Source organism: Sciurus vulgaris (assembly GCF_902686455.1).
Source record: "Sciurus vulgaris genome assembly, chromosome: 13".
Classification (NCBI taxonomy): domain Eukaryota; kingdom Metazoa; phylum Chordata; class Mammalia; order Rodentia; family Sciuridae; genus Sciurus; species Sciurus vulgaris.
Window position 1 is genome coordinate 87,169,648 of NC_136474.1, and position 14,673 is coordinate 87,184,320.

Genomic DNA, 14,673 nt, shown 5'->3' on the forward strand with positions numbered 1-14,673 from the left:
GAAAACTGTTTTTTAAAAAAAGAAGAATAAAGGAAACTGGGAAGAAAACTGTTTCTAATTTGCCTTAGAAAGTAGAATCACCAACTGATGCTTCCTCTCTATCCTCAGAAATGCTAAACTCTCTATCATACCCCGAGACACTGAGTTTTGAGACAATATCAGATGAACATAAGCTATTTTCTCCACTTTAACAAAAACGGAGGAAGCATATGTTTTTGTGTTTTTGGCTCAGAGAGGTGGTGCTGGAAAGCTCTGGTTTTCAGACATTTCCAGCGACTCCTGTGCAGCTCCCAATCTGCATGTTTCCTTCGTGTGTTTCTGCCTGGTGTGAAATTGATTAGGAGCAGCATGGCTGCGACCAAGAGTTACAATGATAGGGAAGTCAGGAGCTCCAGCCTTCCTTTGTTGATGCTGTATTGTGCCGCACACCCGTTTGACGTTACAGCAGCTGAGAATGGCGTGTCTCGATGAGTTGAGGTCCTCAGGGACAGGGTTTCCTTTTTGAGAAAAAAAAAAAAAAAAAATAAGAATTTCTACCCTCTTTTTGTTCTCAAAGAATGAACAGGCTTCGAGATGGAAATGCTCCTTGATACTATAGAGAATATCTGCAGAGTGATACTTAAAGACAGAAAATGTGAGAAAACGATCCATCCACAGCTTGAACACTAATCCTTTCTAAAGCAGGTCAGACTTCAAATTCCTTGAACTTGGGAGCTTTTACATGTTTCTGCTATCATACAGGACTATTTATTTGCAACAATGTGTGCTCGAGTTCCTAAGTAAGGATGTGTGCTAAATTAGATTGCAGTGACTGACAGGTAGCATTAAAAAGCTGTGTTTTAATGGTGTCAACTAAACCAAAATACAAAACATCATGATTGAGTTTTACAGTATGTGTGCATCAATCCACACAGATAAATAAAACCACTTGATTACTTCTCAAACATAGGGTATGTTAGGTTGGTTAATTTCGGCCAGTTGTTCAAGGAATAGAACAGATCTTTCTTATTTGGAGTAGCCAAAAGTATTGAAATGCTACATTATATCTTAAGAAGAAATATTGCTATCTTACTTGAAAAATAGAAAAGAGGAGCTATGATTCATACCTGTTGTATGCTAGTGATTTTGTGCATGTTGAGCTCAGCTGAATCAGTCCCTGGGTTGGGAAGTGAGCATGGGTACCTTTGAACAGCTCTGGATCAGAATCAGAACCAGCGACCTCGCTCACCCCATTCTTCCCTCCTTCTGTACCCTCTTGTCTTTGCATGCTCCCTGGACCTCCCGGTTAGCATACCTTTAGCTTCCCCTCTATTGCATTAGCATTTCACAGACAGACCTTTTGTGATGCACGTTCCACCCTGTATTAGACCAGTTTGTACACATGTCCTGTTTCCCTCACTAGATGTAAGATTATTCAGGTCACAATCAGTCAGTGTGTATATCTGACATGATATGTTTGCAAATGCAACAATTTAGGTAGGCAGATGAAGAGTTGTGCATTTTAAAATACAAGAAAATCTAATAGATGCTTAAGATACTTTCAAATGGTTTCAAATAGCTAAATTCCAGTAAGTGTGGATTACAGACTGAAGTGTGAGTCTGGGGCCCGCTTCACATCACAACTCTCTGGAAAGCAGCAAGCACTACCAGGTGGGTGGCTGGTGACTGTGAAGAGGAACCAGGACTTGGAGGTTAGCTTTGCATACTCGGAACTGATTTGTCCCAGAGGTTATGGTTAGAAAGTCATGACACTCAGCTAGGCTGAAGAGTGTGTCACGTGGATGTATATGCATTCTATGCGAGTTCAGGAAGCCAGTGCCTACTGTCTAACTTCCCTCTTCTCTTCAAAGAAAGTGGGAGACTGCTGTGGAGTCAAATTAAGGAATGGAAAGGGCAAAGGTTGAATAAAAGAAAACCAGTGTGCTCACAGGTAAAATTTTGCAAACGCTACAGTAACTTTCCCTTTCATTCTGAAATCTCTGCTTGACACCTACAAACCGTTCATAACAAATACAAATATAATCTCAACTACTGTTGCCCATGAATTCAAAGGTGTGATGTCTCTAATGGTGTGAATGGATGTGTGATTGCTTCTTGGTGAGGGGAGTGAGATGCTGCATCCTGGAGTCACTTTGTACCTTGTTCATCTTCTCTGGTTACTTCCCAGCTATCAGACACTCAATCACCTAACACCAGGTTATGTATGGCCCAGGCCCAGTGGAAGTGGAATGGCAGAAGGTGACATAGATAGAGATGTGGACTCCTGAAGGGTCAGATCTGGTCAGGAAGTTTGCAACGTGGTATGTTGCTGAGCCACCTCCTGTCTTGATGTTTCTCCTCAAACAGCTTTTTAGTGAGATGTTCCTTCAGGGCTTTTCAGATGCCTCTTTCTGCATGCTTGGGTTTCTGTTTTTTGTTTTTTTTTTTTCAGCTATGGAATTCTCTACTTCCAGCAGAGAACAATACTGATCTTGCTAATATCACACAGACCGCTAAATCATACGTGCTTCAGGGTGAAAGGGAAGAATAGAACTCATAAAATTCTCATCTTCATTAGGAGAAGAGAAAGGAATGAGATATTGCACCTTTCTCCTTTGCTCCCGTTATGTTCCACAGACTGCTGCTAATGATGCTGTACTGTGGGGGCCTTTGCAAGCAGGGAGCTTCGTTTTTCCCCTCGCCACCTGGTTTTCATTTACTATTTATGTGTAGTCTTAGGATGGTAGAGGGTAGAAATTCCAATACAACGAATCTTTCAAAATGAGTTAAAATAACTTCTTGCTAAACCAGAACTCCAAAGGAGGAGTTCAGTACAGAAGCATCCTAGAATATTGCCCCTGGTTTTATTAAGAAATATGGAATAAGAATATTAGCAGAAGTGGTTTTATGTGAGGCAAAATTGTCTCCAATATACCATTTAGTCTACAAAGTGATATATTTTATGAAGGTGAAAACCTTTAAATGTAATTCTAAGCTCTTTTACTCTTGAAGTTAGTGAACAAAACAGTACTCATGTATGTTAGGAGTAAAAGTGGGTTTTCATAAGATAAACGTGAATGTTTTAATTAATTTAGGAGAGGAGCACATGATTAATAATTTACAGAATTTATGTGGTTTTTGGTTTCCTGAATCTTGCCTCTGTTCCATCATTTCAGTAAAAAGCAGAATTTATCATAAGGGGAAAAAATGGTGGTTTCCTGCATTTCTATAGTTAATCTCCTCTATTATCCAAAACCTAGCTTTTATGGCCCTGAGCAATAATTTTTATGTACTAAGGAAGTTTTAACTATGGATTAGTATTGAATTTTTTTCCCCTTTGCTCAACTTCTATAGATTCAGAAAAGTTTGAATTGTCAGGGCTCACATTCTTCTCTGCTTTTAGAGTTTCTGAATACTCTGATCATAATTCAGGCTGCTATATTACCACAAGTCTACTTCCAACATACCAACTAAAATTTCCATCCTTGGGATTAGAAGTCTGTGAACTCTTTTTCACTTTTGCTCTTTACCAACAGTCAGGAGCCCACACTCCCCATTCCTCTTCTTCTGTGATTTCTTTTTGCTTCCTTACCCTCTCCATTGTCTGAAAACCCAGCTGTGCCAGGAATGGAGCTCAGTGTTGGATGCCTGACCAGCTGTTTCCTGTTCATTTGATGGGACTTACTCTGTCCACAGTCCTCCCAGAAGAGCCGTGTGCTCTCGGACCCGGGCCCCTCTCTCTTCTCCACCCTGCTCTCTCGTGATGGCTCTCACTCAGCATATTCAAAGGCCAATTTCTCAGGCTTGTGATGTTGCCTTAACTTCACAAACGATTCAAACCGGAGGTCTCTGAGGTCGGTATGTCGTGATTCCTTCCTCTCTCAGCTTGTTAGGTTGCCCTTGCTGTCTTCCTCAGCCGTGAAATGCTTCTCAGATATAGAACAAGGGTATGGTGTTGAACAACTCCAGATCAAGAAAGGAAATGAGGTGTACCTTCTTCTTACATTTTTTTAAAAAGAGCATGTCCTTGTCCCTTATTTATCTTGAATCAGTTTTCTACTTACGATGAAGGAGTAAAGCTTAAAACACAGTGTCTGGGATACCTGAGCTCTGGAGGGTACACCTGCCCTCCGAGGAGGAAGAGGAGGCTCCTGCCCTTTGTGCTGTGCCTGCTCCTGCAGCCAGGCAGGCAGAGAGGGCACCTCAGGAGTCACTCTGTGCTCCTGCTGCTGCTGCTCACCTGCCACTGGAGGGACAAGATAACCTTGAAATAAGGCTGTGCTATGCCTTTCAAGAAGCATCTAACCGCATGCTAAGCAAGCGCCCCTCCCGGCCCCACCTTTCCCAGTGCTGTGTTTCTGCTGCAGATCTCCCAGTCCGCTCTCTCATTCCTTCCCATCTGCATTCTACTCCCCAGCTTCCAATAAGATAGTGAGCTGCCCTATTATCACCTGTGCTTTTCCCTGATCCATGGAGTACTGCTCCTTTTCTATTTCTGATTCTTGGCTGCTCTTACCATTTCTCAAAGCTTGGACCTCACTGTGGCTGTGAGACACACATTGTGTGTGTGTGTGTGTGTACACATTTATTTACAGTCCAGAAGTATACACATGAACTTGCTTTATTCTGATAACTTTCCATTTTATTTTTCATATGTTTGTTCACTGGGAATACTGTAACTTTAAGCAAGATACATTTCATTCTTTTTCTTTATTTAAAATGCAGAGTTTCATATATTGGATTCAGAAAATCAAGGATTTAAATTGTGCCCAAAGGGCAGAACTGTTCTGCAAATGGACTTTAGGGCCATTACTAATATTCTTGAAAATTTCTCCTAAATGATCAGGTCACAAAGGAATATTTTCCTGCCTATTTTACATGGTCCTTTGCCCTGCACTTCTGAATTCAGACTATTCCATGGACAGTGGCTCAAATCCAGACCTGCCCAAATTTGGCCTCTCTTCACTAGAATACCGAGCCCTGGCTGCACACTGGCTTTGCTTTGATGTCCCCGACTAGGGTCTGGTATCCTGTGTGCATTTTTCCAGCATTTGACATTTTCTTGGATTGGACTTTAGATCATTCAGTGATAGTTCAGTTGCCCAAAGAAGAAAACCCAAACTAAAGAGTAAAAGGTTTATTTTTTAAATAAAAAAAAAAAAAAAAAAAAAAAAAAAAAGGTCCTGGGCAACCCAAGGTCAGTATGAAAGCTTTGTTGGGGGTGCAGGGACATGACTCCTTCTGCGTTCTGCCGGTCCATCCTCAGAGTATCCTGGAGGCTGCTCCATAGTCCACGATGGCAACTTGAGCTCTAGTCACGGGATCAGCGTTCCAGGGAACAGGTAAGCGGCAGCAGGGGATGAAAGGAACTCCTGACTGCCAAGGTAGATTTCATAAAGCGACCTGCCTGAAGTTCTGTCACTTCACATACTTCATATCTGGAGGATCTGGAAATGGTAACTATGTTATGGTCATGGCTCTTCATTAGGGTAAAAAAAAAAGATTAAATAGATGGTAATAAGAATTCTCTAACAAAATTTTTTTTTTTTTTTATTTTTTTTTTTTTTTATTTCAAGGCTGACCAATCATACCGCAGAGAAAGGGACAGGGCTCAGTGAAGAACTGAAATGATTCAACATGTCCTTACTGACAGGAGAAATAAGGTGAGGAGGCAGGCCTGCCTCGGGCTTGCACAGTGAAAGTTGCTTTGCACACATTTCCCCATTAATGAGAGAAACAGGCTACATCATTTTTGAGACCTTTTAACACTAAAATGATCCCCATCAAGCATTTCTTCATCTTTCCTTCCATTTGAAACACAAGTTAGTTTTCTTCAAGAGTTTTGAGTTTAGACTTTTCCTCCCCCGCCCTTTTCATTTTAAGACAGAACCCCAGAATTTCAGGTCACATGATTTCAATGACTTCACACACTCAGTCCTGGGTTCTCCTGTGTTAACAGGGAAGGCATAATTTCGGGTCCTGCTGAGGTGTGTGAACTCTGCAGTCCTCAAACCTGCATCTTATCTTCAAGAACTCCCCTAATGACATCTTTTCACCAATGGAGCTGCTTCCTTAGTGGCTGGAGGAAAGATCTAGGAACTGTCCACCCCTCTCTCTTCAAAGCCTGAAATACAGCTTTCCTGTGAGCCATTCCTGAAAGTAGGTGGAGGATTGGTTGAAAGTTCCAGGATCCGCAGAAATTTGGTCCCCAGGAGACAGACTCCCCTGATATCTGTGCTTTGACCTGTACCCATTAGGTCACACAATGCATATGCCATGCTCTTTCAATTTGCTACCCACATCATGTAGCCTGCTGTTCTGAAGTCAGTTCTCCTGTTGATGCCACTAATGCATCTTACCAGCTGCATGCATCCTGACCACTTCCTTTTATCCTTCTTAGAAAGCTAAGAGGTCAGTAACTTCCAAACTTCAAACCTAAAGAGAAGGGGTCTGCTCTCTGGGACAGGTACTCCGGTCCACAGGTTGTTCTCTCTCCTTGGGTCACAGGTTTACCAAGAACATTGTGTGAACCTAATTATACAATTAGCCTAGAGAGGGTGTCACATGCTGGCTAATGCCAGCTAGAGTCCCAGGGGCTCCTCATGGAGCACTCCTTTGGTGATAAGGAGTCCACTCCTATGCTTTCAAATTCTTAGTCCTGCAACAAATTCTATCCTGGTCTACCAGACTTTTGTTCCCAGCCTGAGAGTGCTAATGCCCAGGTGGAAATGCACTCATGCTGAGGAAACCCTGACCCTGAGTTTGGTAGGTATTTTATCCTAGGACACATGTTTAGTTCTATCATCTCTAGGCACATAGTAGAAACCAAGGATGGAACACATTTCATTATGAGGCAGGGTTATATATATAAAAAAAATATAGCGGGGTTATAAATCGTTTTCCTTAAAAACAGTAATACGATGAAATCAAATTTGTATAGCTAGAAGTGTGGCTATTAGAGCTTCTAGTACTGGTCAAAGTGGAATAAGGACAAGTGTGATGGGCTGACAGATCTGGCTCCATGAGAATGTTATAGGCCAGATGCTAAGGGAAATGACTCAACAGACTCCATTTCGCTCTGAGACTCTATTCTATGTAGGAAATAACTTCTTCCATGGGAACACCCGTCTCTGTCCCCATCAGTTACTTAGTGTGACATGTTTAGCAATACAGAATGATAATTCCTATGTAAGGAAAAATTGCTCTTTTTTGATCCCTATTGCTCCTAAACAATGTGCCATGTGAACAGTGATTGTGTGGATGTTAGTAACCATTCTTTAGTTTGTACCTAGGTAAGGGTCATTTTGACCCACTTCCCCCTCTGTTGATGATCTCATGATGTTAATGTGTAATTTCAAATCATAGCAACAGACACTTATGATTAATGTGATTTTTGGTATAAGAACCCCTACAACCTTGTGGTTGAAGCTGTTCTCCCAATAGCCATTTTTTGGGGCATTGTGCGAGACAGTCAACCGGCCGGCTTAATAAAGACTCTCAAATTTGGACTTCTCAGTGGTGATCGGTCTGTTCTTAAGTTGTGTCCCATAACGTGAGATTTATTGTACTCTCTGAAACAACTGAAAAGCAGGATATAATATCTAAAATTATGAATTTCAGGGAAATAGGCATCAGGCCAAAAGTCCCTTTTATCCAATGCTCCCTGAGTGAGAAAAAGAAGGGAAGTAAATGAGGTGATTTCTGTGACTGGCCCAGGTTACTGCCCAGAAGTTTCTAGCCTGCTGGATTCCATTTAACAAAGCTTAAAAGCAAGACCTGAAAGGATCAAATTGTTTCCAAGTAACTTAACCATGTCTCAAATTCAAATAGAAAAAGAACAAAACATTTTCAGAATCCAAAGATACTCAGACCCTCACTTCCAAGGAGGTAGAATTTGTGAAGTCTGTCATCCAAATGCAAATCATCAAGTATACCAAGAAGCAGAAAACACTCTCCATAATGAGGAGAAAAAGCCATCAATCAAAGAGACCTGGAAATAACCCTGAATAGGGTTAGTAGATAGAAAAATTTAAGTAGAGATTACAAATGTGTTCCATATGTTCCAGAAGCTAGAGAAAAGATGGAGCAGGTAACTAGAGGTGTGGATAGTTCTAGAAAGATCTGAGTAGAATTTCTAGAGATGAAAAAAGTTCCAATGGCACTGATAAAAAAGGAAAAGAAAATGAAACATCAATGAGTTCAACAACAGATCAAAATAAGAAGAAAAAATAAGTAAATTTGAGAGAGTAGCAGATGCTATCCAAAATGGAAAACATGCAGAAATTAAAGAAAAAGACTAAAGATATTTAACAAAGCACCAATAAATACAGGTACAACTGGAGAAACCATATTATGTGTTATTGCACTCTCCAGAGTGGGAGAAAAAAGGAAAAAGTCTGAATAACAATGCCTGTAAATTGTACAAATATGATCAAAACCATAGAACTGGAGGTTATTGTCTGTTATCACCAACTTGCTTAAAACGGTGAAAAAAATAAAATCTTAGAAGTAGTTGCAAGACCAGGAGAGCACTTTAAATACAGAGGAACAAAAATAAGAATGGGAGTACTTTTCCCATCAGATACAGGGACAGTGAGAAGAGAGTGTAACACCACCTTTAAAGTAATAAAAAGGGAAATGCTTTTAATTTAGAATTTGTTATCCAGTGAGAATATCTTTGAAAAATGAATGTGAAATTTAAACTTTTTTTTCTATACCCAAAAGTTGAAGGAATTTATCATTGACCTACAATTCTTTGTGTGAGCAAAACTTAGTGAGGCTTTTGAACCTTCCTAAGACCCCTATATGCCCATCATCGTAAAACCCAGTGTTAGCCAAACCCTTGCTGAGTCAGTTTAGCAAGATTCCCTACTCTTAGTATCAGGTCACCCTGAACAGCTCATAAGTTCCTCATGTCCCACTACCTCTCAGATGAGGTCTGCTCACCCTAACCTGCCTTAGTTTCAGCAAGAATATCATTAGGCCATCATGGTCAGAACTCTCCTTACCTGTGATGTTTCTTAAATGGAATTTTCCATTCAGGGATCCCCTGTCTCTCAGCTATGAATTCCCACTTTCCTATTCTCTACTCAGAGTTGATCCCAATTTTTCCCCAACTGTAAGATCTTGTTGCAGTAGTCCTGATGTTTATTATGATGGTCCCAAATAAGGTCTTCCTTACTGAGATTTCACAGGTTTCGCTGGAAAATGTTTTCCTCTTAACTTCATACACTAAGAGTTTTCAAAGAAAGCACTTCCAACCAAAGGAAAATGATACAATATGGAAATCCAGTACTACAAGAGGAAATAGACAAATACAACCTGGAACTACATGGTCAAATACTAAAACCATTTGTGTGAGTGTGTGTGTGTGTGTGTGTGTGTGTGTGTGTGTGTGTGTGTGTGTACCAGGGAATGAACTCAGGGGCACTTGAACACTGAGCCACATCCCCGGCCCTATTTTGTATTTTATTTAGAGACAGGGTATCACTTAGTGGCTTAGTTCATCTCTTTTCCTGAGGCTGTCTTTGAACTCTTGATCCTCCTTCCTCAGCATCCAGGGCCGCTGGGGTTGCAGGTGTGTGCCAGCTCTCCCAGCTAAACCATTTTTTATTTAGAACAAATTTAAAACGTCATTGACTATTTGAAGTATAAATAACAGCAATGTGTTTTGTGGTTTATGTCAGACTTAAAAGGAAAATTCATGACCACAATGGCACCTAGACAAGGTTAGACCAGGAGGGGAGCAAGGGAACCATACTATGGTAAGTTTCCTATGCAACAAATAAAATCGTATAATTTCTCTTGGAGGTAGGCTGGGGTAAGGTAGAGATGTGTACTCTAAACCCTTAAGTAACAACTAAAGTAACAGAAGAACTATGCTGATAAAAGAACAACAAAAAAATTATACATTTATGGATAAAATAAAAAAGTAGCAAAAAGGAAAGAATCAGTACATTGAAAACAAAAAGGAATGTGTTAAAGATATAATGTATACATATAATATAATGTGTATATGTGTGTGTGTGTGTGTGTGTGTGTATTAATAGTTACACTAAACATGAATGGTCTAAATCTAAATATCCAAATTGATTTGCAGTACATGTTTAATCCAACTACATACTGATTCAAAGAAACCTACTTTAAACTTAAAGATACAAATAGTTTCAATTTAAAAGAATGAAAAGATAAACTACTAAAAATACACCAAAGAAAGGAAATGTAGACTAGCTATTTTAATAGCAAATAAATCAGATTTCAGGGCAAAGGATATTAAAAAGGAAAAAGTGAGTTAATAATAATAAAGAGGCAAGTTTCACAAATGGGAATAGAAATACTAAATACATATGCAGGTAGTGGCAGAGTTTCAAATATCATGGAGCAAAAATGGACAATTTCAAGGAAAAATACATGTATTTACAATTGAGTAGATTTATGTGGTCCTCTTTCACAAAGTTATAGAATTATTAGACCTCTATGAGCATACAAAGAATTTGAATAATACTGTTGGCCAATTTAGCAAATCTATATTCTTAGAGGATTTCATCAACTCCAAGAAAATTCATACTCTGCAAATCTGCACTGATCACTTAAGTGTAGACTATTTGATCAGAAATTCAGAAATAGAATCTGTGTAGGTGGTATACACTTGTAATCCTAGCAGCTTAGGAGGCTGAGGTAGGATGATGGCAAGTTCTTGGTCAGCCTTTGCAACTTATTGAGACACTGTCTCAAAATAGGAAATAAAAATGCCTGAGGTTTTAGCTCAATGATAGAGTGTACCTTGGTTCAATCTCCAGGACCACCACCAAAAAAAAAAAAAAAAAAAAATAGTAAAGAAAATATTTGGAATATATCTACATATTTGTGAACTGAATAATAGATGCTCCTTAATTTATAGTGCACTTACATCATAGTAAGATTGTTTTAAATTGAAAATACACTTTTACCTACTCTATTGTAAACCTCAGCTTAACCCAGTATAACTTAAACATGCTCAGAATATTTACATGAGCCTATTTTATTGTAAAGTGTCAAATATCTCATGTAATTTACTGAATGCTGTACTGAAAGTAATAAACAGAAACAGAGTGTTCCTATGGGCACACTTTCACACAGCTGTGAAGTCAAGAAAATCACATGAGGAACCATTGTATGATATCTCCACTTCTAAACAACCCAATGTCAAATAAGAAATTAAAGGGAAATTAAAAATATTTTGAAATAAATAAAAATAAAAATATATCATTTGAAACTTTTCAAGTGCAACTGAAACAGTATTTAGGGAGAAATTTATAGTATTAAATATGGATATTAGAAAAAAGAAATGTCTTACCATCATGAACTAGATTCTACCTTGTAATATTAGAAATGGAGTGCAAAGGACACTCAGAGTAAGCAGAACAAGGGTGACACTGATGGTCAGAGTGGATCAGTGGAACAGAGAACAGAAGATAGAGAAGAACCAAGGAAATCAAAGCAAGTTCTATGAGAAGATTAGTAAGAGTAATACACTTCTTAGAGTCATCAGAAGAAAGAGATAAAAGACACATATTAGCAGTATCAGGTGACACTGACCATATGACTTAAGCATTTCACTCTATGGCATTTTTCTACACAAATCAATGTGTTAAGTCCACACACAGCCCTGTTCATGCATATTTATAGCAGGCTAATTTGTAATAAACACTGACAACAAACTAAATATCCATCAACAAATGAATGGCTACACAGATTATTTATCTATAAAACGGAATAAACTACTGGTACAACATGAATGAATCTCAAAATACTTAAACCGAGTGAAAAAACACAGACTAAAAAGAGTATAGATGGCCAGATTCCATTTATAAATTCCCAGGATGTGCCAACTGATCTGTAATTGGAAAATGTGGGCCAGAGGAAGCAGACAGTGGACAGAGTGGGAGGGCTCACAGTTGGCCAAGAAGAAATTTTGGGTGGATGGATCATCTCATCTTGATTTGATAGGATGGTTTGATGGATGAAATGTGAAATTTGATGCATGCCAGTTATGTCTCAGTGAACCTGTTAGTATAAGACATGTGACTTTTATTCCCTTGACTCTCAATACTGTTTACTAAGTAGAGGAGGAAGAGCAAGAATCAGAGCTGGATTTGGAGAAATGGGGAATGGGTCTGTGGAGCTCAGTCCCCACTTCCATTCCCCATGGCAGAATGGGCAGAGCTGGACCTCAGCTGGAGACCCTGAGGGGTTGATTCTGTCTCTACTGTCCTCTGTATGGCTCTTAGGTTCATCTTCACCCTAAAGCACCCTTTCCACACTGTGAAAACTGTCACTAATCAGATTAATCTCATTTCATGTCATTTTTTATCTTCCTCCCTCAACCTGCTCTTCTCTCAACCCACTTCCTTCCCTTCTCCCATGCATTTCCTATGTGCTCTGCCACTTCTCTAGACTTGGCTACAGCTTTATGTCCTTATGGTGAAGTCTTCAACATGCTTTCCTCAAAAGTAATATTTAGAAGCATCAACTTTTCATTCCCATGTTGTGGTATGTGTGCTCCATATTGGTGTTCTCTTAAAAATCTATGCTAAAAATGGTTCCATGTTTAATTTTACACTGCTGAAAAATGTCATTTATCAGCCAAACTTCTGAACACAGCATGCTGTCTACAAACACACTTGTAGAATGAGAAAACTAAGGAACAAGCAGGTACCTCTTGTCAAATATGCTGTGTTTCGGGATTTGCAGTTTATTTTAGAATTCCCCTGCTACCATTGTGTCATATTTAAGTCATCAATGAAAGTGTACCCAGCATCCTGTGCCTTTTTTATTGACATATAAAATTGCAGTATGTCATTGGCTCACTCTAATCTCTCATTTATTTCAGATATATATGTAATTTATTCTTGTTGTGAGTTATTACTATGAGATTAGCTAGCAGTTCATGTTTTTCCCCAGATAGCTTTCCTAAAATAAATAATAAACAGATTTATTCTTCCAGCTTGCATCATATTACAGTATTTATCCTTTATATACGGATCACTGCATAAATGCCTCTCTGAGTTCTCTTTGCAAAATTTATCACTGTGATTTTCAAAAAAATGGAAGTCCAACATGAATATGTGCTGTCTGAGCTTTCACGTTGATCCTAGTGATACATCAGTTTTGACTGGTTTCAGGGCTGTTTGCAATTTTTCCAATCATGTTATTTATTTTCACTTTTCAAAAATTAAAGGGAATTCATGAAGTCAGTAATTAAAAATATGAGTTCTAGAAATCTCTTCAAACCATAAGTCCTCTTTGAATACAGTTTTTGACAGAGCCTCAGAAACTTGTTTCTGTTCTTGAGGCTAGGGGTATTTTCTATCATCTTTAGAAGCAAGAATATCTGCAGATACTGTTTTTGAAATTCAGATGGTACAGTCATGGTGTTTCTTCAGCAGTGAAAAGGTTAATATTTATCTTTGTCTCAGGAGGAAGGGATTTACTGCATAAATCCTAGTGGCAACTTTACAGGACAGGCACATATTATGAAAATGCCAAAAAAAAAAAAAAAAAAAAAAAAAAAACATGAGAGAGAGGATAGTTTCTAGCCAATATATGTTAAAAAGAAAGTGTTGAAGATTTGAAAATCAATTAAGATTCTTGGTGTCTAAATGTGGTAAATATCACCAAGATTCACCAGACATCAATTAGCTTGACTCAGCAGAAGATGAATAGGACGGTTTACTTGGTCTCTGCAAGAAAGAAAGATGCAGAGATATTCAGGGCAGAGCAGGGTTACAATGATCAATAGCTGCGGGCAGCAACACTCAGGGGCCTCTGATCACCAAGGAATATTATTTTATGGAAGATGTGGAGGGGGAGGTGTTTCAGTTAAAACAACTGAACATTAATTTGCAATAATCTCACCTAGGGTAGAAATCGCTATCCTGGGGCTGACATCAGCATGCTGTTGAAGTACGGACATATATTAGGTCAGTCCCCTCTCTGCTTCCTGTGTGAATTTTGACAAGCCTGTTAAAATCAGCTCTTCCATCCATGAAATGGTGTGCGTGAGTGTGTGTGAATCAGGTTACAAGTAACCTCCATAGACTGAAACCTATTTGCATCATGGTACATACAGAGAAGTAGGATTTGACTTCTAGCAATGCGACTTTACCTTTCTGTTCTTTGGATCTCTTTGAGAGAATCATCCTCTTATTTAATAAATATTTCCTAAATTGCCTGTGCTGTACCTGCCACTGAGGAATGGTGTTGACCATCACAGTACTGATGTTGTGAGTTTCGTATGCTCTTTTTCTGTTAACCTTTGTATTAGTCTGTTTTCTGTTGCCAATAACTCAATATCACAGACTAGGTGAGCTATAAAAGAAAAGAGATTTATTTAGCTCACAACTCTGAAGTTTCCAGGGCTAGTATGTGATGATGGTCATATTTCTAGTCAGGTCCTAGAGAGCACAAGCAGCACATGACACGAGCCTAGGAACACGAATGTGTATGTGTGTCTATTTGTTCTTTCTCCTTCTTCCAAAGCAACCAAGAATCCATTGTGGGGCATCATCCTAAGGATTTTATCTAATTCTAAACAATTTCCAAAGATTCCACCTCTAACACTGTAGTCAAATTTACTTCCACCCTCAAAATACCTGGCAATGGAGATGGAATTTCTACACATGAAGCCTTGGGGGACATTCACACCACATCCAA